A 23,266-nucleotide genomic window follows, 5' to 3' on the forward strand; every position below is an offset into this window, starting at 1 on the left:
CTTATATCGAGCATTTCTAAAAATCTGCCTATAATATTTTATTGCAGCTAAAAAATTAGAAAGTTAATTAAATTGTAACGGATGGAAACCTAGCTAAGAGTTGGTTCCTTCCCATGAAAGACGCAACTAATACCAAGTGTATTTGGTAGAGTATGTTTATGTTCATTGTGAATGTTTGTCACAAAGAGGCAGGAAAACATAATGGTGCAGACCTTCATACTGGGCCATGCCTGGGCACCTGGCCAACACTCTCAGCATAGACAACAGTGAGATCATGAGAAACTGCATGGCCTCACAAGTAAACAATTAGAGAACTGGCATAAAGTCAGTTGTTTTGTTGAGGGTACAAAAGTAGGATACTCTTGTAGCCGAATCTGAAGCCTCAGTTATGGGTAGACGCACTGCATAGGAACTTTCCCAATTACCTGAGACTCCGACCATCAGCTGTAATGGGGCTGCCACCCTTGAAGTGTGGGCCTGGATGATGATTCAGTAGTAATTGGTGATGTATTTCTTCTTAATCTCTGTTCTCTCTCTGCAGTAATGATTTGATATATTGCTAATTTTTGTCTGTACTTTACTTATACATGATTTGCTTTATTGTATTTATTTACTGTATATATAGTTATATACCCAGTTCATGTTGATGTGTTTGTTTGCTTTAGTGTGCTTATTTACTTTAGTGTGCTTGTTTAATAAACTGTGCATATTATACAGCTAGTGTATTGTTTTGTTGCGTACCCTGCCTGTCAGGAGAACATAAATGCATATCAAACATGCAGAGGACAACTAGAGGAAAAAAAAAAAAATAAAAATGAAAAGAAACAAACAAAAAAAAATCTAGCTAGAAAATGTGGTTTGAAATAATGAGAATGTTAAAAAATACTTTTAAGGAATAAAGCCGATGAACATTACCCAACAAATGTAAATACTATTGACACTTCCTAATCTGGAGCCTGTGTACATAACCATGTAAATGAAGCATACATTTCTGCTTCCTTTTCTTAGGGTGCTGTTCTCTCAGCTAAAATAATTTTGCTTATAAGTGCTTGAAAAGTAGACCGATTTACAGAAATCATCTGCAGGATGTAATTGCCACCTAGTATTCCAGGTAGCTTTGCCCATCTATGGGGAGAAAGAAAAAGATAAGGGGGAAACATAAAAGACAAACAAAAAGAAAGAAGTGGAATTATAGACTGCTGAGAAGAAAAACTGCTGCTATCAGTCTTGCAGTTCATGAGAAACTGATCTGCAATTCATGAATGTGACAAAACACATTCTCCTTAAAAAACAATAAACCAGAAAGAAGACAGATAAATTGGGGCAGAAGAAAAAGTGCCCTGCCCAGCTACAGAACTGTGAATAGTATTTCCATTTAGGTAGATCCTTTATGTGTTCACAAAACAGGAGCTTGAGGAATACAGTAATAAGAAAAAAAAAATAATTTTTACAATTGAAAAAAATGAACCCCACAAAAATGAAGAGGTAAATGAAAATTATTTGAAATGATATATAATCTTCTGATCACTGAGGAATCCTCAAAGCCTTATAGCCTTCATTTGAGAAGCTGTGAGAAAAACTGTTTATATTTTTCTTGTAATCTAGGTTTCTTTCTGGCTGATAGAAGCTGAGATTCTTTTATGTGTTTTCTATTGTTGTTTTGCTTTTTTCATAAAAGTAGAGCTCCTGCGATCCTTTGTCTATGACTCCTCTTTTTGTCTTATTACTCCACAGTAACCACGTGCCTTTTTTTCCTTCTTTGTATTCACATATCTTTAAATGCATTGGATGGGAAATTGCTTTTTCTCCTCTCTGTTGAAAATGCACAGGTGTTGTTTTGCTTCTGGAAGCAAAGAAAGGAAAATTCATGGATCAGACTGAGTAGAGTTTTTATGAGTCTAGGCATTTTAAAATCAAGTCAAATATTACATGCTATGATTACTCATTCAAGTGCAAGCATAGTACTCAATTGCTATTTTCAACTTTATCAACTTTGGAAAAATACTCTCACAGAATTTTACATTACTTCTTCCTCCATGAGATTTTTGGTTCATTTTGAAACCCATCTGTAGGACTTTCAGCCCTGGATCAATGTTTTAGAGTTTCAGATTAACATGAGGGAAGAGGACAATCTCTGATGTAAGAGGTTTTAAATCAAACGGCTACCCAATGTCACACTGTAGAAACGCTTATTTTAACATGTTCATCAGCACAGTAAGACCTTTTTAGAGCATTACAGCATCACAGTTTCCAAAGCAAAGGGTCTGTGTGTTCTTGTGCATCAATGTTTCCAATACAAGCCCTTTTCATCTTCTCTCTTATTTTTTCTTTTTGTATCTGTATGCAGAGCGAATAAGGGTGATATCTCAAGGGAATTACACTAACAGATTAAAAGTAATGTGCAGGATCACAATTATGTTGTACTTGTCCAAAGTGAATAAAACAGAATTAAATTCAGATTTATAATCACAAGAAATGAGGCTAATGAAAGGCACTAATTGCATCCCTTTAATGTGCTAAGCATAAGTAAGTATGGACTATGTATTACTATTCTGATGGAGAAGCATAGGTTTTCAGGCAAAGTTCTAGGTAATGGAGAAGAGTCTATACCTTTAAAAATAGCAAAGATGTCTGGGATATCAGACTTTAATTTTGGTTTCTTGAGATGACACTTTTCAAAACTTTATTTTATGTACCTGTAGTAAGTCCAGGAAGAGATAATTAACTCCCATTTTCTGAATGTTCTTTGGAAAATATTTTTGATAAATTTGACTCCTTTTACATGTTAAATCTTTACAGACATTTGGCAAATTATTGTTTTCTTAGGAATACTTCCAAATACTAATTTTATTTGTATATCTCAACTTACTCTGGAAAAGTAAATTTTCACTTATGTGTTACCATAAGAAAATTATAAAAAAAAAGAGTTAGGTGTCTATGCAGGAAACAAATACAGAGTATGGCAAAGGTACGGAAAACTAGTCCATATTAAAATTATAATATTGAATATTTCCAAGTAACAGCAAACAAAAGCATTCAAAGAAATACTGAGGAAATTATGTAAATCCCAACCTTAGTGATTAGTAAAGGGAAGAGTAAATTAGCTTGTCCTTTAACTGTTATTTCTGAAGCATGATTGAATCAACTTTACATCAAGGTCAATAGGAGATTGTCAGCTTCCAATAACATTCTGTCAGCCATGCCTGTACTGTTTATTACCTGTACTCTACCTTTGCTGTTATTTTAATATCTAGTGTTTAAAATGCTGTTTCATAACATATTGTTATACTCAGAACTCAAAAATCCTCTGTGAAGATTATCGTCTGAGCATACCCTATTCTAGTAACTAGTTAGTGACAAAATTTGACATAGAACAAATCACGGAAGAATTCTGTTTGGTTTACCTTACAGGCAGTCTTTGTACTACCATGTTAAGGAGTTTTCCTCTTTAAGTGTTTGGTTTGTATAACAATACTGCTTGGGATCCCTACAAAACTGTTACTGAAGTCAAGCATTCTCTTTAACAGATGTTCAGGTTTGGACCAAACCTTCCAATGCCCATTATCCCTTTATGTGCAGTATTCTCCTGAACTAGCAGATGCAGTGATGAGCAGAAAGCTTTTAAGTCATGTCCTGTGGCTTGTTTTTCTTTAGGTTCTGTGTCAAAAGTGTGTTCTAAACGGCATAAGTGTCAACTAATGGAAGTAAAAGTCTCCTAACAACTACATGTTTTCAAGTTGTTTTGCCAGTGTTCTCAAGCAGCAAAGTAGAGAAGCATGGGCTTATTCTCCACATAGCCCTACCAAATAGAGAAAGCCACTCTCCTTCAGTCTGTCCAGAATGAAGCATGTGCTGGACTCATTTGTTGAACTGATACTTCTGAGTTCACTAAAAGCCCACTACGTAAATGAAAAATGTTGCATTAACATTAATAAGCTTCAGAAACTAAAATCCTATGATCTGTACAGCATAAGGCTGATTTCACAGTAAATCACCTCATTGCAGTTTTTGAGCTTAACACACGTAATGAGATTAGAAACTCCTCACATGGATATTTCTAAATTCACAATATAAATGGATATGTAATGTCTATAGATTTTTTTCTTGTCTGTTATTTACCACCAACTAGCAATTCCATCAGATGCATACTTTTCTTCTCTCATAATGCCTTGAAACCAGCTGGACTCAGTTAAGCATTAACATAGAATCAGAATGGGTGTGGGTTGGAAGGGACCTTAAAGATCGTCTAGTTTCAACCTCCCTGCCATGGGAGGGGCACCTTCATTAGACCAGGTTTCTCAAAGCTCTGTCCAGCCTGACCTTGAACACTTCCAGGGATGGGGCATCCACAACTCCTCTGGGACAGGCTGTTCCAGTGTCTCACCACCCTCACAGTAAAGAATTTCTTCCTAATATCCAATCTAAATCTTCTAGCTTAAAGCCGTTCCCCCTTGTCCTGTCACTACATGTCCTTGTAAAAAGTCCTTCTCGAGATTTCTTGTAAGCCCCTTTCAGGTACTGGAAGGCTGCTAAAAGCCTTCTCTTGTCCAGTCTGAACAAGTTCAACTCTCTCAGCCTGTCTTCACAGAAAAGGTTCTCCAGCTCTCTCATCATCTTCACGGCCTCTCTTGTGGACTCTCTAACAAGTCCACATTCTTCTTTTGATGGGGGCCCCAGAACTGCAGAAAGTACTTCAGCTGGGGTCTCATGAGAGCAGAGTAGAAGGACAGGATCACCTCCTTCGACCTGCTGGTCACACTTCTTTTGATGCAGCCCAGGACACAGTTGGCTTTCTGGGCTCTGAGCACACACTGCTGGCTCATGTTGAGCTTTTCATCAACCAACACCCTCAAGTCTTTCTCCTCAGGGCTGCTCTGAATCCAGTCTCTATCTAACCTGTAGTTGTGCTTGGGATGTTGGCCATCACCAATTAACTCCTTATTTTCCATGTGCCTTAGCATAGTTTCCAGGAGGATCTTATCTGTGATCTTGCAGGGCATTGAGGTGAGACTGACCACCCTGTAGTTCCCTAGGTTTTCCTTTTTTCCCTTTCTAAAAATAGGGGTTATGTTTTCCCATTTCCAGTCAGTGTGAACTTCACCAGACTGCCACAACTTTTCAAATATGATGGGTAGTGGGTTGACCGCTTCATACGCCTGCTGCTTCAGGACCTGCGTATGCATCTCATTAGGTCTCATGGACTTATGCACCTTCAGGTTCCTTAGATGGTCTCAAACCTGATATTTTCCTACAACAGGCAGTTCTTCATTCTCCCAGCCCTTGCATTTGTCTTTCATGATGGGCAGTGTGGCCATAGCCTTTGCTGGTGAAGACTACGGCAAAAAAAGTCATTGAGTAGCTCAGCCTTATCAACATTCTGGGTAACCAGGCCTCCCATTTCCTTTCAGAGAAGGCTCACATTTTCCTTACTATCACCAGTATACCTATAGAAGCTTTTCTTGTTGCCCTTGACGTCCCTGGCCAGATTTAATTCTCTCAAGTCTTCAGCTTTCATAACTTGATCCCTGACTGCTTGGACAACTTTTCCGCATTCCTTCCAGGCTACCCCTCCTTGCTTCCACCTCTTCTAGGCTTCCTTTTTCTGCTTCAGTTTGTGCGGGAGCCAACCAGGTCTTGGTCACCTTCCAAGTATGACTTGGAAAAGGTAACAAATTTGAGTCAGTCCTTCAAAGAATAAAATTAGAAAAACAGACATTTTCATTATTTCTGCACAGCAAGAACACTGTGACTTTCTGAATGATGGAATTATGAAATGCTGGTAAGCAAGTGCTGGCATGACAAAATTTGGTTGAATTATTTCATTGATCAATATCTTAAAAGACAAATTTGGCAGCATCTATAAGATAAAAAAGCAGAGAGAATCCCCAAAATACAGCTTTTAAAGGGAAAACTTCCCTTTATGAACAGGTAAGGATTTAGTGAGAAAATAAATCAAACTCTTTGGAAAATGAAAACCTCATCAAGAAATGAAAGCTGGCAGCAAAAGGAAACTGTAAGCCAGGTTGCTCATTCTATCTATGTGTGTCTTTAGCTAGATCGGAGTACTGGTTTGCTTTGAATATCATGCCATGAACAGTCAAAAAGTCCATGGACACACACTCTGCGTCACTTCAGGCTTACCCAGCAGAGGAAGGAAACTGAGGTGACAGATCTCAAATTCCAGCCTCACCAGTGCACCATGTGCCAAAGTGTCGTGGTTTAAACCAAACCAGACAACTCATTCACTCACTTCCCCTCCCTTCTTGCCCTCCCCCTACTCCTGGAGGGACGGGGAGGAGAGTCAAAAAGAATGAAACTCCCACAGGCTGAGATAAGAACAGTTTAGTAACTAAGGTATAACACAGATCACTACTGCTACCACCATTAATAATAATGATAAAGGAAATAACAAGGGAAGAGAATACATCACCTCACCAGCCAAGTGATAACTCTCCCCCCCCCCCCCCCCAGCCCGACCAAGCTCTGACCGATACCTCCTCCAACCCTGCAGTCTCCCAGCCCTTCCGGCTAACTCCCAGTTACCTCCTGGGCATGACGTGCTGTGGTATGGAATACCTCTTTGGTCAGTTTGGGTCAGGTGTCCTGTCTCTGCTTCCTCCTGGCTTCCCCTCCTCCCTGGCAGAGCATGAGGCTCACAAAGTCCTTGGCCAAACCAAAACATCCTTGTTATCAGCTCTGTTCCTGAGCTGAAAATCAAAACACTGCACGGCACCAGCTACCAAGAGGGAGAAAAATGACTGCTACTGCTGAACCCAGGACACAAAGGCACAAGGTACATTGCCCTAGAGGAGACAGCCAAAAGGATTGTTTAATTCCATAAACCCTAAAGTCCTCTTGAATGTTACAACAGGAAAGTGGGAAAGCAGCCTGTAGCTCCTGGTACTGGCAATCTGAGGATCTCCCATTCCAGCATAACTATCTGTAGATGTACCAGTTGTAGCAGATTATTTTGTACCAGCAGAGCATTGCAGAGGTATCCCACTGGAGCAGTAAATCTCTCCCAGTGTATTTCATTGCAGAAAAAAATGCTGAGCCTGACATTTACATGACCTGTAAATGATATTGGTCTTCCTTCTTTCACAGGAGATTAACCATGTTGGATGTCACCTCAGGTGATATGGGTATACTTAGGTTTATGTATATGGTTTTGTGAAAAAACTGTAGTACCAAACATTTTGGTAGGAAAAATCTGCTCATACCAGCTTTGAGTCTTGAAATAAGCAAAATTAACATTGAATAAACCCACATTTTGTTTGTTGAAGAATCATAGGATATGACAAATCACCTTGGCCTACCCCAGACATGGGCAACAAAGGGCTTTTTAAATGCTTTAACATAGTAATCAAGCCCATTTCTTGGGCCCAGGGGTATCTGAGAAATATATATGAGACAGATAAGGATAAGCACAGGGCATGTTTTTCTTCTGGAGTAGCAACTAGAAGCTAAATAGAATACCCTGTGCCGAAATGGCACAAGTACCTGAATGACTAACTTTCCTATTGCTTATGGAAGAAAATAGGACAAAAAAAATCAGTTCAACAAACCCAAATACATATACTACCAGTTATAAAACTTTTGGCTGTGAGCACTAGCACTGATCACATGCCAAGTGATTATTCTGAACCTTTAAAAAGAAAGTCATTAAGGGATTTAATGTGGCACCAGAACTGAGATTATAAAACATATGCTGTGCCCTCCTTGCTCCACAGCAGAGCCATCCGCCCTGGCCTCTGAAATGCACAACACACGCTTTTGTTTGGCATGGGGCAGCTGTGGGTGTCAGTGTGTGGGGAGAGAGGGAAGGCAGCATGTGGTGCCCAAATGCCCTGGAGAGAACTGGGCTGCTGGTGATTTCTATTCCATCACTCCCACGTTGCTCTCCCTTGTTCATCTGCTTGTCAGCCTCAGCTCTCTTGTAAAAGCAAGAGGTGACTTACACAGCAGGCAAGCACAAGTCACATGTTTCACTACACAAAAGTGGCTTTTGCTTTTTTTTTTTATTTCAATGTGCTAGATAAGGACTAGGCAAACATATACAGAATGAAAGCTTCAGATTGCTAAAATGAATGGCAAGATTGGTATTCTCATGTATACAGCTATCTATCTTATGCAAGCTGGTAGATGAGTATCCACAGTGACATATATGCGATTGACGGAAAACCCAGCTGAATAGTAGCAGAATTTGTCCCAAAGAGTACCTTTAAAAAGAGAAAGAAAATGTATGTGGACCTTATTTTTAATTAATTCTACATTTCAAACACTGGAGTTTTCCAGGAGTAACTACAGAGTCATTGACAAACTTTATAAATAAAAGCATTATACAATACACATTATCAACGACTAAGCAGCTATACACATAGAGTATAACATTTAAAGAAGATGAACATGATTCTTGGTTTTTTGTCATGTAAACTACATTAAGCTTAAGTATATGAACATATCTTTGACAAACTGAACTGATTTGAACAGTTTGTTTTGAAAACTGAAAACACAACTGAAAATTGAAAAAGTTGGAAAACAAAATGCATAATTTCTCTGCCCCTGTGTTGTACTGTAAGCAAGTCAAACAATTTATTTCCTATGTCATCTCTGCTCTTCCTGGTATAGTTTTCTTTTAATCATATGATCAGTTTCACTCCCTCTTTTATATTAACATTATGTGAAATTATTTTAGTGGGTCCCTATTTTCCCTGCATGCATGCTATGCACCTTAGATTTCATGTACATTTTATTTAGAATATGGCAATTTGCAATATATTGCAATCTTCTGTATTCTGTTGTGTCTTTGTTTTGTCATACACTTATTTATTAGATATATAAAATACTGTATGGTGCTAGATTTTTGTCAGTTGAAGTCTCTCTGACTATACATTAGAGGTAAGATCTTGCTTGTTAAAGCAAGCTATAACGAATAGCATAAAATTTCCATTCACATCCTTCAGTTCTGCTAAAAAATATTTTAGGTTGCTGGATAATTAAGTTTTACCCCTCTTTAGGTATAGGCTGGAGTTCTCAAGGACCTGCAAGATCAATGTGCCACAGAATGTGCATCTTAAAGGAGAATGACATTACCATTCACTGCCTCATACTTCAGATGAGTCAATTATAAAATTTCAGTAACGGCAACACCACTAGAGGGTTTTTTTTTACTTGAAGAGTGGCAAAATAATTAAGTGTACCTTCCATTTTAATGCTTTCAGATATGTTCATTGCAAGCACTAAATTCATGCTGGATTCAGACTGAAAACTGATGAATTCAGAGAATTTGTGAGGGAAGAGCAAAACATGTTGGGACTGTATGAATGCATTTATTAGAAAACAGCATTGATACAGTCTGCATATTCAGGGATTAAAGATTTTATTAGCTCTTAGTTCCTGCATATTTTTTTATTAGCTGAATCTTAAGGCTAATGTTTACACAAATATTGTTGAGGAATGCAGAGGATTCTTCTAAGCCTGCTTTTGAATATATGGACTACAACTGCATAAAAAGAGTCTACCTGAATCTAAAGTAAATACAAGCTTCCCAGAAGATCTTTTCTTAAAAAGAAACAAAAAAGTTTGCTAAAAAACGCTACTGCATTGTCAGCGATATTCTACGATGCAAGGAAGAGGACTCAAAAACAACTTAGAAAACTCAGATGAGAAAAATAGCCTTACTACTTTTCCATCAAAGTTCATATTCAATGAAAATGAAACGAAAATAAAAGTTCATTGTTATTTTCGCAAGCTATCATTTGTTGGCTGCAGATATCTGTATCTAATAAAAGCAGTGACAAATGCCTGTTTATTTTAAAGGGAACAGAATTTCAAAGACCCTTCAAAAAAAGCTCACTGAGGAAGTTAAGGTATTTGACAAGCCTGGACAGAAAAAAAAAAAACAAAACCAAAACAACAAAGCCAAACAAACCACGAAAATTTTGTTCTCCTTGGTCAAACCTAATCAAATGTCACAGTCCAGGATATAATGGAATACAAACAGAGATATCCTAACTACTTGGCATCCTGGAATTAACATAAGAAAATTAGAGCAGTACTTTCCCTGAGATAATTTACCCTCTGTGTCCCAGCACTGACATTCCACACCTGAGAGATATAAATGTCACCACATTGTTGAAGTATGTTTTTCCTTTTCTTTCCAAAATCCTCCACATAATCCGAATGAAAAGTACCTGTGATCTTTTCATAGAGAATCTTGATTCTCAGCTACCATTTGTCTTGGAAAATTTCCCTCTATGAAACATCAGCTAAACCAGATGCCTTCCAGCTTAGACTGAGAGATCAGAAATGAAGTAATACCTTGAAAATCACAGCATCCTCATGAAACCTGGCAATCCACATAGCAACAGGAGACTGGAAACACAGATAAACATGTTATTTCCAACCAGGTAGTCCGTGATATGCTTCATACAGCAGGTAAGAGTCTGAAAAATGCATACATGTTAGCAGAAAGCACATAATAGATGTGTTGAAAAGAACCCAAAGTTGTCTAAGCAGTCATCCCATTTCAGATATGCTAAATATTTTGTATGGCAACAAGTAGCGATCAGAGATTTACATAATACTAGTAATATCCTCCTCCTGTATGTCTTCAGATCAATGAGACAGTTTACACCTACCTGTTTGGGTTTTTTTTTATCTTCATAATATACCTTAAGGAAAATTAAATTTAGGACAGAGGAAATAAAAAGATACAAAAAGAAAGAATATGGACCAATTTCCCCCTGCTCATTGAAGTATCCATGTTCTGTGATATTATGGATTGGTTGCAGATAAACTAGTGTACATCTGTGTAGATCTTAAGAGTTTCCTCACCATTCTTTTTTAGAGGCGCACATTGCTATCCCATGGAAAACACATGCCAAAAAAATCAAACAAGAGTAAGAATGATCCCATGATACAAGAAATCACCTTCTTAGAGCCACCACTTTTTCAAGACAGTATACTTTTTTAAACTGCATTGTGGGTTTTTGGGTGTTGAATGCATCTAGCATTTAAGTTTAAGCCCAGGTTGCCCCAGACTTAAGATAGATTCTTTAATACTTAAGAGAACAGCAAGTCTAGACTAATACATGACTTTCAGTGAAATCACAAAACACAGAACACATAACTGATGGCTTGGCTTCATGGGCAAAGATTTGGGAAGGGCTTTAATCACGCTTACTACAACACATAACTACCTCTAAGTCTTTATCTCTGAAATGATCACATAGATCTAGCATGAACTAGGTTCTCCTCCTGCATCAAATATAGGCAATTAAACAGGAAGTATTAAAATTAAATGATTGCAATGTAGCCTTATGCACAAGCATTCAACTGCCAGTAAGTACACTGAAAAAGGAACCCATGGTTGTCAGGATTCAAAGACTTGTACGCTTTAGCTCTCATACTTGAGATAAAGTGAATCTGCTGGTTATATGAAAGCTTCATCATGTACTTCATTGTAGAACAAAAGTGTAACGACCATCATATTCTTAAATTTCTTGCATAAATACATTTTGTACATTAAAGTTAATGATAGAACCCATAAATTGCCACAACTCTGAAATAAAAGTCTCGTAAACAGAAAGTAATTGAGAATCACTTTCTACAGTTTACTCAGTGATGTGAAGATATGTTATGGTCTCTAAATGTAGCAATAAGTCAAAACTGTAGTGCTAAGAGAAGTGTGATTTATTTCTTCCTTAATTTATTTTCATCCTGCTCTTTTCACTTCTAAAATATAAGGTAGTTTCAGCCAAAAGCTGCTCTGGGGCCTGAAGGACTGTGTGCTTCACTATTCTGTGCTTATGAATGATTGTCTGAATCTGAATTCCCTGAATCTGTGGAAGCAAAGATCAGTAAAAAACCCATCTCAATGCACACATCTTCCTGACTATCTAACCCTGAAATCTATGGAACCAAGAGAGTATACTAACTTCCCAATGTAAGTGTGATGAACAGTATGAGTCCTTGTCTTGAATGATAAGAATTTTATTTTGGACAAGGTCCATTTAAGCTATTTTTCCTCTGTCAGTACAAAACAATTGTTACATGCATAATTTTACTACAGCTGGCATTTTCAGATCCTCTCAAATTTGTAGCATAAATCTTGGAACACTTTCAGAGAATCATCATTCAGAATGTTTTGCTGTCTACAGTCAATTTAAATAAAAACTAAAATTCCACTTATTCTTACTTCTACCTTTTACTTCACATCTGTTTTCTACATTCTTATGCGCTATTTCCCACTGTACGTTGTACTTAATGAGTGTATATTGTGAGTTTTGATTTCATAGAATCATAGAATGGTTAGGATTGGAAAGGCCCTTAAGATCATCTAGTTCCAACCCCCTTGCCATGGGCAGAGGCACCTCACACTAAACCATGCCACCCAAGACTCTGCCTAACCTGGCCTTGAACACTTCCAGGGATGGCGCATTCACAGCACCCTTGGGCAGCCCATTCTAGTGCCTCACCAACTTTACAGTAAGGAACTTCTTCCTCATACCTAACCTAAACTTCCACTTGTTTAGTTTGAACCCATTACCCCTTGTCCTATAACTACAGTCCCTGACAAAGAGTCCGTCTCTGGTGTTCTTGTAGGCCTCCTTCAGATATTGGAAGGCTGCTATTTGGTCTATAATTTAGTCTTTAGTTCTTAATTTTCAGGCAGTATGTTCTTAATAAGTGAACAAAGGAGGGAGAGTTCAGAATTTATATGAATCTGAACACTAATGTGATTGCCCAAGGCAAAAAGAGGACATTAAAGATTATACACTGACAACTAGCCACGATTAATCATTGCTAGCTGTTGAAGTATCTTGTTGTGCTCTACAGTATGCAAAAATACTTTTGGAAACCCATAAAAATGCCAGCAAACCGGTAAAATTTGCAGAAGCATTATGTGTATGTGGACCTTTTTTTTTTTTTTTTTGCTAGAAAATACAAATTCATTTGAAGTTTGTAATAAAAAAAAAAATTCCTAGTTAGTTTCCCTAAAATTAAGTTCTACATTAAGTAAAATCCATATTACAATACTAATATTTCAAGGAACATAGAAATTCAGAGTACCACCTGTTGGTGAAAAATAGAAGTTACATAATATCCTGCTGAATGGTAGATGCCATGCTTTGGTGAAGAGCTGGAATCAGTTGAAGCTCTTGACAATTTCCCAGGCTACATAAAGTCAAACAGAATTACAAGAAATACTGGCTATTTATGATTTAATTATTTCAGGTTGATAATATATTGTACATTTCAAGTACTTTGCAAACATCATCTAATTTGTTTATAAATACGTCTCTCTGTTTGTGGATTGTATGTATGCCGTACTTTGTTTTGGATAAATGTGTTAAATTAAAATTAGCCACCCCAATAAGCAATATAGTAAAACAAATAGGAGCGGGAAAATGTAAGAGGATTTAATGTAGCACAGAGCTCATTTTAGTATTAACTGTTATGTTGGAATTCAGTTTTTGAAAGCTGCAGTACTGCAGGCCAGACTGTATCACTAAGGCATATGTATGCAGGTGCTACAGAGAGGCTACTGAAGGCACTGAAAGAAAGCTTTTTCCTTTAAAGTGGTGTAACACACATATCTAAGTCAGACACCCAAGTCAGATAGGGGCGCAGTCATACAAACCAGTGTGAAAGCTGCTGTAGTTTATCATTGCTGCAAATGCTTCTGTTTACAGGAAAGCAATTTTCCATGTATCTCCACCCTACAGACCAGGAGGTTTGTAATGGTACTCAGCTTTAGTCATCTTGAAATACTTGAAAGCTTTCCAGAAGTTCTTCATTACATGAATTCATGTCCTGAAGCAATTACAGATATGAGATTCAATGTATCCTGTGTTAAAAATACTGTGTAAGTCTCAGCTGACTTCTTTCAGAGCTAAGAATAAATCCATCCACGAGGTGTCTGTTTTGTTTTATTATATAGCAAATGACATTTTTTACTAGCTCAAGTACATGAAATAAATAAAAAACTAGGTATGAAGGAAAAAACAATTCAAAGAACAGATGTTTACTTAAAATTTCTATTGATTTTCGGTGTATTTTGGCTTATCTTTATTTAAAGCTTGTTTCACTGATCAGGAAGAGAATTAAAATATAAGAGTTCTGTAATAAAGTTGCCCTCATGATGGATCTAGGTTAATTACAAGAAATGAAAAGGGGAAAAGAGGTATATATTTGCAGTTCATTTTTAAACAATATTCTTCTCTACCATAATGTAATTCAGATTTTAATCTACCCTGTAAATGTCTGAAACAGCGGTAGGCAGGTTCTGATACCCAGGTGACCAGATAGCCTTGGAGCAAACAAAACTTCCTAGAGCTTTTTTTTTGGGGGGAGGGGTGTTTTTTAGCTTGAGAGTTCTCCAAAATGCATATACCTAATCCTGCCTGGCTAAACATTTAGAGTATGACTCAGGCCTTGGTTTGAGCAAATGAAAACTCGAAAAGAAAGAAGTGGCATGTAAGGCTTTTGAGGGCGTGCTTAAAAATGGCTAGTGTGTCCCAGTGAGTTCAGATGCCTCAGAAAACATTCCAAGTAAAGAGGTGTCTGCTTCAGAACCTGGGTGGCATCAAAATTGCCTGAAATCATTTTTTCTCAGTTGGTGTTCTGATGTTTTGGATCACTTTTGCATGATCATCCGTTTCTGCCTGAATGACATATGCAGTATATAGGTGTTTGTGCATGCACGTATATATGCATACGTAGGTATACACTCCACATATATATGGACATACACAAATATTGGGTGCATGTATGTACTTACCACTGAGCAATGGACAGTGCTTCTGGGGCCCACTTGCTTAGCACACAGTCACTAACCTTTTGGCACTGGAGTCTTTTACAGACCTGGCTATCTCCTTCTAATGACCTCTGAAGGCCAAGACAGAAGCTCAGCCATCTGATGCTGAGGCTCCAAATACTTAGCTGTGAAAAAAAAATAGAAGGACAGACTGCATCTAAAATACTTCACCATGTATATGCAATAAGAACTGCATGATGTTAAGCTTGGCTTATGAACTGATTTTCATTATTTGATAGGATACAGAATCACTGGGATTTGTTCAAGCAATTAAAAGTGTCTTTTGGGGAACAGAAGATACTAAGCACATCTATAATATGTTTAATTTCATTTTCTGAGCAAGGAATGCATCTTTCTCATGTTGCAACTGACACAAAAGTCAGTCTCTATTGCTGCTTGGAAAAAAGGCTTCATAAGCCTCTAGTAGCCACTTGGACACAAGTAACTGTCTGGATCTTTAAGATAAATATGTGACTCATGACAGCAAGCTTTAGGAAAAGAACCAGCATACATGCATATTTCAATCAGTATATTTATACATAGGTAAAGAGCAGTCAGTTTAATACACATATATCGCTGGAGTTGTTTTTGTTATTTACTTCTTGTCATTAAATGATGACCCATAAGAATTTAACATTTCTATGCTTTCTCAATTTACCTACTAAACTACAACAGGGATCTATTTCATCTTATGTGGCCAGTGAACATTTCAGTGCATTTTCACTACATTTGACAACTTGAATAAAAATAGGTATTTGAAGTTTTAATGAATCAGTTCTTGGAGGGCCTAATACTTGTGGAAATCAGAGGGTTTATGCTCTTCTTCCCTTGTTCAAAGAAATTTTTTCTTTAACAAATAAGAATAGAGAACCATAGAATAATAGAATAGTTAGGGTTGGAAAGGACCTTAATATCACCTAGTTCCAACCCCCCTGCCATGGGCAGGGACACCTTGCACTAAACCATCTCACCCAAGGCTTCATCCAACCTGGCCTTGAACACTGCCAGGGATGGAGCATTCACAACCTCCCTGGGCAACACATTCCAGGGCCTCACCACCCTTACAGGAAAGAACTTCCTCCTTATATCCAACCTAACCTTCCCCTGTTTAAGTTTGAACCCGTTACCCCTTGTCCTATCACTATAGTCCCTTGTGAAGAGTCCTTCCCCGCATCTCTATAGCCCCCCTTCAGATACTGGAAGGCTGCTATGAGGTCTCCATGCAGCCTTCTCTTCTCCAGCCTGAACAGCCCCAACTTTCTCAGCCTATCTTCATACAGGAGGTGCTCCAGTCCCCTGATCATCCTCCTGGCCCTCCTCTGGACTTGTTCCAACAGTTCCATGTCCTTTTTATGTTGAGGACACCAGAACTGCAAACAGTACTCCAAGTGAGGTCTCACGAGAGCAGAGTAGAGGGGCAGGATCACCTCCTTCAACCTGCTGGTCACGCTCCTTTTGATGCAGTCCAGTGTACGGTTGGCTTTCTGGGGTGCAAGTGCACACTGAAGCTAGCTCATGTTCATTTTCTCATCAACGAACACCCCCAAGTCCTTCTCCACAGGGCTGCTCTGAATCTCTTCTTTGCCCAACCTGTAGTTGTGCCTGGGATTGCTCCAACCCAGGTGTAGGACCTTGCACTTGGCATGGTTAAACTTCATGAGGTTGGCATCAGCCCACCTCACAAGCATGTCAAGGTCCCTCTGGGTGGCATTCCTTCCCTCCAGGGTATCAACCAAACCACACAGCTTGGTGTCATCAGCAAACTTGCTCAATCCCACTGTCCATGTCAGCAGCAAAGATGTTGAACAAGACCGGTCCCAACACCGATCCCTGAGGGACACCACTCATTAGTGGTCTCCAGCTGGACATTGAGTCGTTGACCACAACTCTTTGCATTGTGAATGAAGCATGGGAATAACCATTTCAAATGTATCTAGACCAACCAGCATCCTAGATCTAGCAGTAGCCAATATCACATTTTTTAAATAGAAACTTTACATCTCTGCTAGGGATAAATAAGTGAATGCTAGCAGTAAGATGGAAAGGATAAATAGTGCAAACAATACCTGGCCATATTTGGCCATTTCGATTGGAAAGTAATCAAACCAATGATTTGTTGGTATGATAAAAAGCAGGTCATAAAAATATTAAGAGGAAAATAATCATGAGCCTTCAACTATGCCAGGCAGCTGGGTTGAAATATTTCCATAAAGCACCCACATTCTATGCTGAAAACTGTTGGGTTTTCCACTCTACTTCCTATTGGAAAGATGGTTCAAAGTCTCATTTTGTTAAATAATATCTTTTCAGTTCCATTCTAAACTTACTTGTGCACAGTATACACCTTTTTTTTTTTATTTGTACTAATATTATCTCTCAGGTTTAGAAACTCCTCCACAGTTTTCATTCTAGGGAGGAAAGTGAAGGTCTCTCACAAAGGGAACAAGTGTGTAACATTCAGTCTTTGTTTAGTGAGACTATTAAACCATATTCTGCTAGTCATTGTTTGCAGAAAATTCTGCCCCTTCTCTGAGCAGTCTCTGTACTCCTTTTAATACAAATTCCATTTTCTTGAACATGGATGTTCACAATGTATGTATTACTCTTAATGATAATTTGCTAGGGCCCTGTATTAATACTTTTTACTCTCCTGCAAATTCTTCTGATACGTTTCATTGCATTTCCTTTCTCCAGGTCACATCACACTGATAACTTATAACCCATCTTGATGAACTCAAACTTTTCTCCTCCACTGTCATTTCCTTTTCATGAACATTTCATTTATGGAAGAAAATACATTTATAGAAGAAAATTCTCTTATCAGTCTTTACTAGAAAGACCTTCTTGTTCTTCATTTTATACCCATTTCTATTTGCCTCTCTAGTCTTAATTTCTTTTTTTTGACAATATATTCTAAGTTTTGCACACTGCAGAGGTCAAAGTAATTTATCTGCAGCTGCCTAGATAACTTTTTTCTTCTGAAAAGTTACTGCTTCATGAACTATTTTTGATGCTATACAACCTCAGACTTTCAGTAGAAATCATTGCTATCAGACTAATTTTCATGCTTTTCTATGTTTCTGTAGTCAGAAATAAAAAAAAAAAGAGGAGGTAATCCATCCCACCAAGTACTCCCTTCATTACACTGAGGAAGTACCTGATGAAGAGGTACAGACTCACCAATGTCATTTCATATACCTCAGTTTCCAGTTCCATACCATCGTTCTCATAGTAATCCTACTCCTGCAACATATTTAGCAATGTCCCATTTTCTGCAAAGAGAAGCAGAGTGCTAATTTAAACTGGAGCCACACCTGTAGTTATTTTGACCACTTCATCACTGATCAGGATGAGCTTGACTTCAGTTAATTACTTTCTTCTTTCTTAACTTTCTGATCTCCCTGATAAAATTCCTTGATGATCAATATTTTCTAATTTTTTCATCCTTACAGGTTTCCAGCTTCTTTTTAGTAGCCTATTTCAACTGCGTATTTATCCACTAAATCTGGAGCTCTCCCTTACAGAATTTCCTTTGTGCTTGGCAACAAACTCCAAGTACTCTGTGTATGTTTCATCCACATCATTCCAGAGACTTTGACACATGAATCTTTATAGTCTGACCTCTGAATTCCTTTATATACCTCAAATCCATTATTTTGATCTAGAAAACACTATTTAACAGCCTGTTCGTTTATCCTTCCTTTTCATTTAAGCTGAACAAGCTCAAGGTTCTGTACTCAGTACTTATCAGCCTTCTGGAATAGCTTTATTTCTTGACAGTGCTATTCTTACTAATATTTTTTTTCTGCTATATATATAAATACTTGTAGTATTTATATATGAAGATATTTGGAATGAAATTCTTGGAATCCATAGAATATTTTTATGCTGTTGTAGTGGTACAATTTTTTTTTTAATCTTTTCCCAAAAATACAAAAAAGTCAGAACCTCTGCTTCTTTTAACACCTAACTCACTCATACTTGAGCTATTTCAGTGGGAATATTTGTTCTCAAATAGTAGCAATTAGTAAATTTTTCTTTGTTTTTCTTTGTTTCCATCAGAATGTTGGCTTTTTTTTTCCTTTGTTTTCCTTTTTTCCTCTTATATCGACTTTTATTATTCTTACTTTGTCTGGAAGGCAATTCATTTTTCCATTTACTAATTCTGCTTTGCCTTTAGGACTGTCAGCTCTTTAACAGCAGTCCTCACTAATGAAAATTTAGACAGATTTGTGATGTTCGCAACAGGCCCTTTTATTTCCCAAGTACTACACTTTTAGTTTTCTCTTACATCATTCACATTTTTGGGAGATTCCTGCCCCTGTCTGCCTCCATTTCCTTCTTCCTCTCCTCCTCTGGAAAGGAGACCTCTGTCTTCTTTCTCATTGTCCTTGTCAACCCCTGTCACCTGACTCTCTTTTTACATATCCAGTAGAGCAAAGCTTGCTCCTCAGGCAACAAAAAAGACTTGTTTTTCCCTGCTTCAGGAATTATCCAAGCCAGACCATGTTAAAATTGTGAGCTATTGGTTTGAGCCTGCATTCAGCAGTGAAGAAGGGGAAATATGGTAAGTTGCCACTGGAATGAGATGAAGACTGCATATAGCAATGTCCCAAAAAGCAGCTACTCTTGACTTCTGCCTAGTTCCTGTCAGTCAGCAGTCATAAATTTTCTTATTTAATTAATAGTTTATGCAATGATGGGTCTAACGGCAAGGCTGTAATCAGGCAAGGGTCCTGCTGTGTTTTTATAGTGACTTTTCTCCAAATTTTTTCCTTTCTAGGCTTTAAGATCAAGCACAAGAAAAATAATGCCTGGATTCCTTCTCTTTTTTTATCCAGACCAATTTTCACACCATTCGTAATAAGCATTTTTAACCAACTTGTTTGTGCGTTAGGGCTCCCTAAAGAAGCAATGTGTTGAGAACACCACTGAATCATTTCTGTTTCAAAAAGGGACAAGGCCATTATCCAACTAAGTCGTAGCAAACTTCTAGTGTCAGACATTACTTCAGAGTTTCACTACATTCTTAAAGAGTTTAGTCATCAGCAAACATAGTAGCTTAGGTTCATGATATAGAATAATAAGCTTCAACCACAAAGATAACCAACCATCTTTACATTTTATGATGAGTTCATTTTGGTCCAGATTTGACCCTTATCCACACTATGTAATCTCCTGCACAATGGAGTAATTTCCTGACCAAACTTCCCAAAACCTAGACTTTTGAGGGACAGTGGAAATGACAAGGGAAACTCTATTACTTAGAAATGTCAAACCCAGTGATGTAGCAGCAAATGTTTCCATTTTTTTCAATTTTGTTAACTGTAGTATTGAATCAGCTTTACGCTTAGAAAATAATGCATCTATTTCTGACAACTGTAATAACTGAGGCTTCTGAGGTCCATCCCAGTTGTGAGCCCAAGTGCTGCAAAGTCAATGAAGATTTGTAAGTGTCGTGGTTTAAACCCAGTCAGGTAACTCGTTCACTCACTCCCCACCTTCTTTCCCTCCCCCTGCTCCCGGAGGGACGGAGAGGAGAATCGAAAAGAATGCAACTTCCACGGGTTGAGATAAGAACAGTTCAGTAACTAAGGTATAACACAGATCACTACTGCTACCACCAATAATAACAATGATAAAGGAAATAACAAGGGAAGAGAATACAACACCTCATCACCAGCCGACCGATAACTTGCCCCCCTCAGCCCAACCAAGCACTGACCCATACCTCCTCCAACCCTGCGGACTCCCAGCCCTTCCAGCTAACTCCCAGTTACCTCCTGGGCATGACGTGCTGTGGTATGGAATACCTCTTTGGTCAGTTTGGGTCAGGTGTCCTGTCTCTGCTACTGCTGAACCCAGGACAGTAAGATGTTCCAATATGCTAATAACATATACTGAGGGGAAAAGTAAAAAAGAGAGAGAAAAGATGGAAAAGTTATCTGAGAGCAATTCATATTACTCTACGGATACCATGAAAGGGCTGCACTGAAGCCACGTTGGAAAAAAAAGAAGTGTGGAAATGAATTAACTAAAACTGTTTTGTTGGAAACACAGTTTGTTCAACATCTGCCCTTAATCACTGCCTTTTCAATAGTGTTTAAAAAGGCAGTTTGAAAGTAACAGACATAGAATCCAACCATCAGAAAGGCCAATGACTGTTTTTTTCAATCCAGAGACTTTGGCCTTTGCCTGTGAGCCCCGAATTCACCTTCCTAAGGATGCTACCAGATTAGCTCACTATAAAGCTAGCAAAAACCCCTTACTGATTAATGTGAGGCCTGCCTTCTCTGTATCTTCTCAGGATCTTCCCCAGTAGAATCTACTGTGATTGAGCTCCAGACTTGGATGCTAAAAATCACAAAAAATAAAAACCAAACTGAAAACACATTTGTCCTCCATTACTAAATTTCACTTTCTCCATACATATTTGTTTTCTTAAAAAAAAAAAAAAAAGATAATTACCATCTTTCAAAGAACTAAAAACCAGAATTAACCTTTTTTCCCTATATGGCATATGTCCCTATGACAACACAGTAGATCCTTACATAAAGAACGACTTCGATGCTTTTTGCATAGTTTTCAGTTTTCTAATCTTCATTTTTTCTAATTTTTTAAATAATTATTTCTTATTTTAACATTATTTCCTACTGTCCGTGAAATGTTAACTAAGTGCAAGTATCTGTACTTTTTGCCATCTGACACACCATTACAATGGAATTGCCATATGGATATTGACAAGTTTATATATCCTTTTGGAATAGAGGCAGTTGTATAGCAGCTGAACTACAACTGAACAATCCAATGTGACTCCAGATCTGCTAAATCGTTGCCCCAAACAAACCACCCTCCATGCACAGTGGCAGAACATCTGAGGAGATAGCAGAGACTTGGCTGAGAAATAGGAAGACATCAGACCACAGAGACAAAGGACACTGTTCACACTGCCGCAGCTGTTGTCCAATCTACATTCATCCATTCCTGGAAAAGTTTTTGCTCTTGCTTTCCTTGCCAGAACACAGCTGCTGCTGACTAATGAGTCATGCTCAGAATAAGCACATTTTGCGGCAAGTAAACCACAGACACTATGCTTCCCCCATGACTATTGATGGGGAATGTAACTGAAATATAAGTTCTCTTTAAATAGCCCTATGATAGCTTAAAATATATTTTATTTCGATAAACAGGTGGGGGGCTTATGGAGCACTATGCATTATACACCTACCTTTATATGAATGGTGCAAAATAGGGTGGGTCTTACAGATCATGTCTGAGTAATTTTTATGGGTTAAAGCGGATTTCTAATTTTTCAGTGTAAAAGGTTACAACGGTATATGAAAAATGCATTTTCCTTTCACATGTAGCAGGATGGCAAGCACAAATGCAACCCAAACTGAAATTATTCTGAAATCCTATGATCTTGTTAACGCTTAGGTAATTTCCCAATGAATTATTTACAAATCTCTGCTCCTTAGACGTGTTCACCACTGCCTACTGAATACATGATCCAGGTTATTTCACCTTCCTTTTGCATTATCATGCACTTCCCACGGTCTTGCCAGTCTTATTTCTTACTTCATTTCTTCTGTTTTATCTTATTCATTCCAGGGCATACAACTCAACTTAAGAATTTAATTATATTTTAGCAGGTAAAGTTTAAAAGTTTTGAGTCAGATGCAACACTGGATGATTTTTACATCACTTGGTATAATATAATATACCAGTTTATACTTTATATTAATATACAGTTCTCTTTATTATATGAATGCACGGTTTGCCTCCTCCTCAGATGACACAACTATTTAAATCCTGTATTAACTAGGATTTAAACAAACTTATCAGCTTTATGATAGCTTGCTTTATGGTTGAAGGGGGTTCAGTTGGCCAGTTGTCATTCATCACAGTGAAATAGCACTGATATTTACTGATTATTGAACCTTCAACAAGCTGGATACACAGTATTTCCTTACAGCTGACACTGTATTTAGTTGCTAGCACATTTGTATTCTGAAACTAATGTTATGAGGCTATTTGGTTTTATATTCCTGGAAGTGTATATTACCATAAAATGCAAGTACTGACTGGCCATGAATTGTTCATTTCTTAATGGTTTAAAATCATCGTCAAAGTTGTTCGACTGAAATTATTTCACTTTTTTTAGCCCCTGATGTTCAAAATGTATGATATTATTTAGTTACAAGAACTGAACTCCTTATTAAATATTTTATATTATCTCTAAGGTGGTTATTTTTAATCTATACTTCCGTACCAAACACTTCCAAGTTATGATGGAGTTAAATGATTTAAGTAGACTGAAAAGAAGGAAAAATCATTCTCTGCACTATGACTAACCACTCTCATACCTGAAGTTTATTGTCAGTATTATCTCCTATACATAAAATTCTTCAATCAGATTTCAGTTCCTAACAATGCTTAGCCAAT

The 23,266-nt window shown here is 37.7% G+C and overlaps 1 long non-coding RNA gene across 1 annotated transcript; it reads left to right on the plus strand.

The window, feature by feature from the left end:
* The first annotated feature begins 211 nt into the window (after positions 1 to 211).
* Positions 212 to 23,056, plus strand: LOC134159633 (uncharacterized). The gene is made up of 3 exons (XR_009963220.1): positions 212 to 502; positions 19,254 to 19,388; positions 21,591 to 23,056. It is a non-coding gene; the product is annotated as an uncharacterized LOC134159633 (long non-coding RNA).
* The last annotated feature ends 210 nt before the right edge of the window (positions 23,057 to 23,266 follow it).

This window comes from Pezoporus occidentalis, unplaced genomic scaffold (assembly GCF_034315485.1).
Source record: "Pezoporus occidentalis ecotype Australia unplaced genomic scaffold, CSIRO_AGI_Poc_V1 ctg15, whole genome shotgun sequence".
Lineage (NCBI taxonomy): Eukaryota > Metazoa > Chordata > Aves > Psittaciformes > Psittacidae > Pezoporus > Pezoporus occidentalis.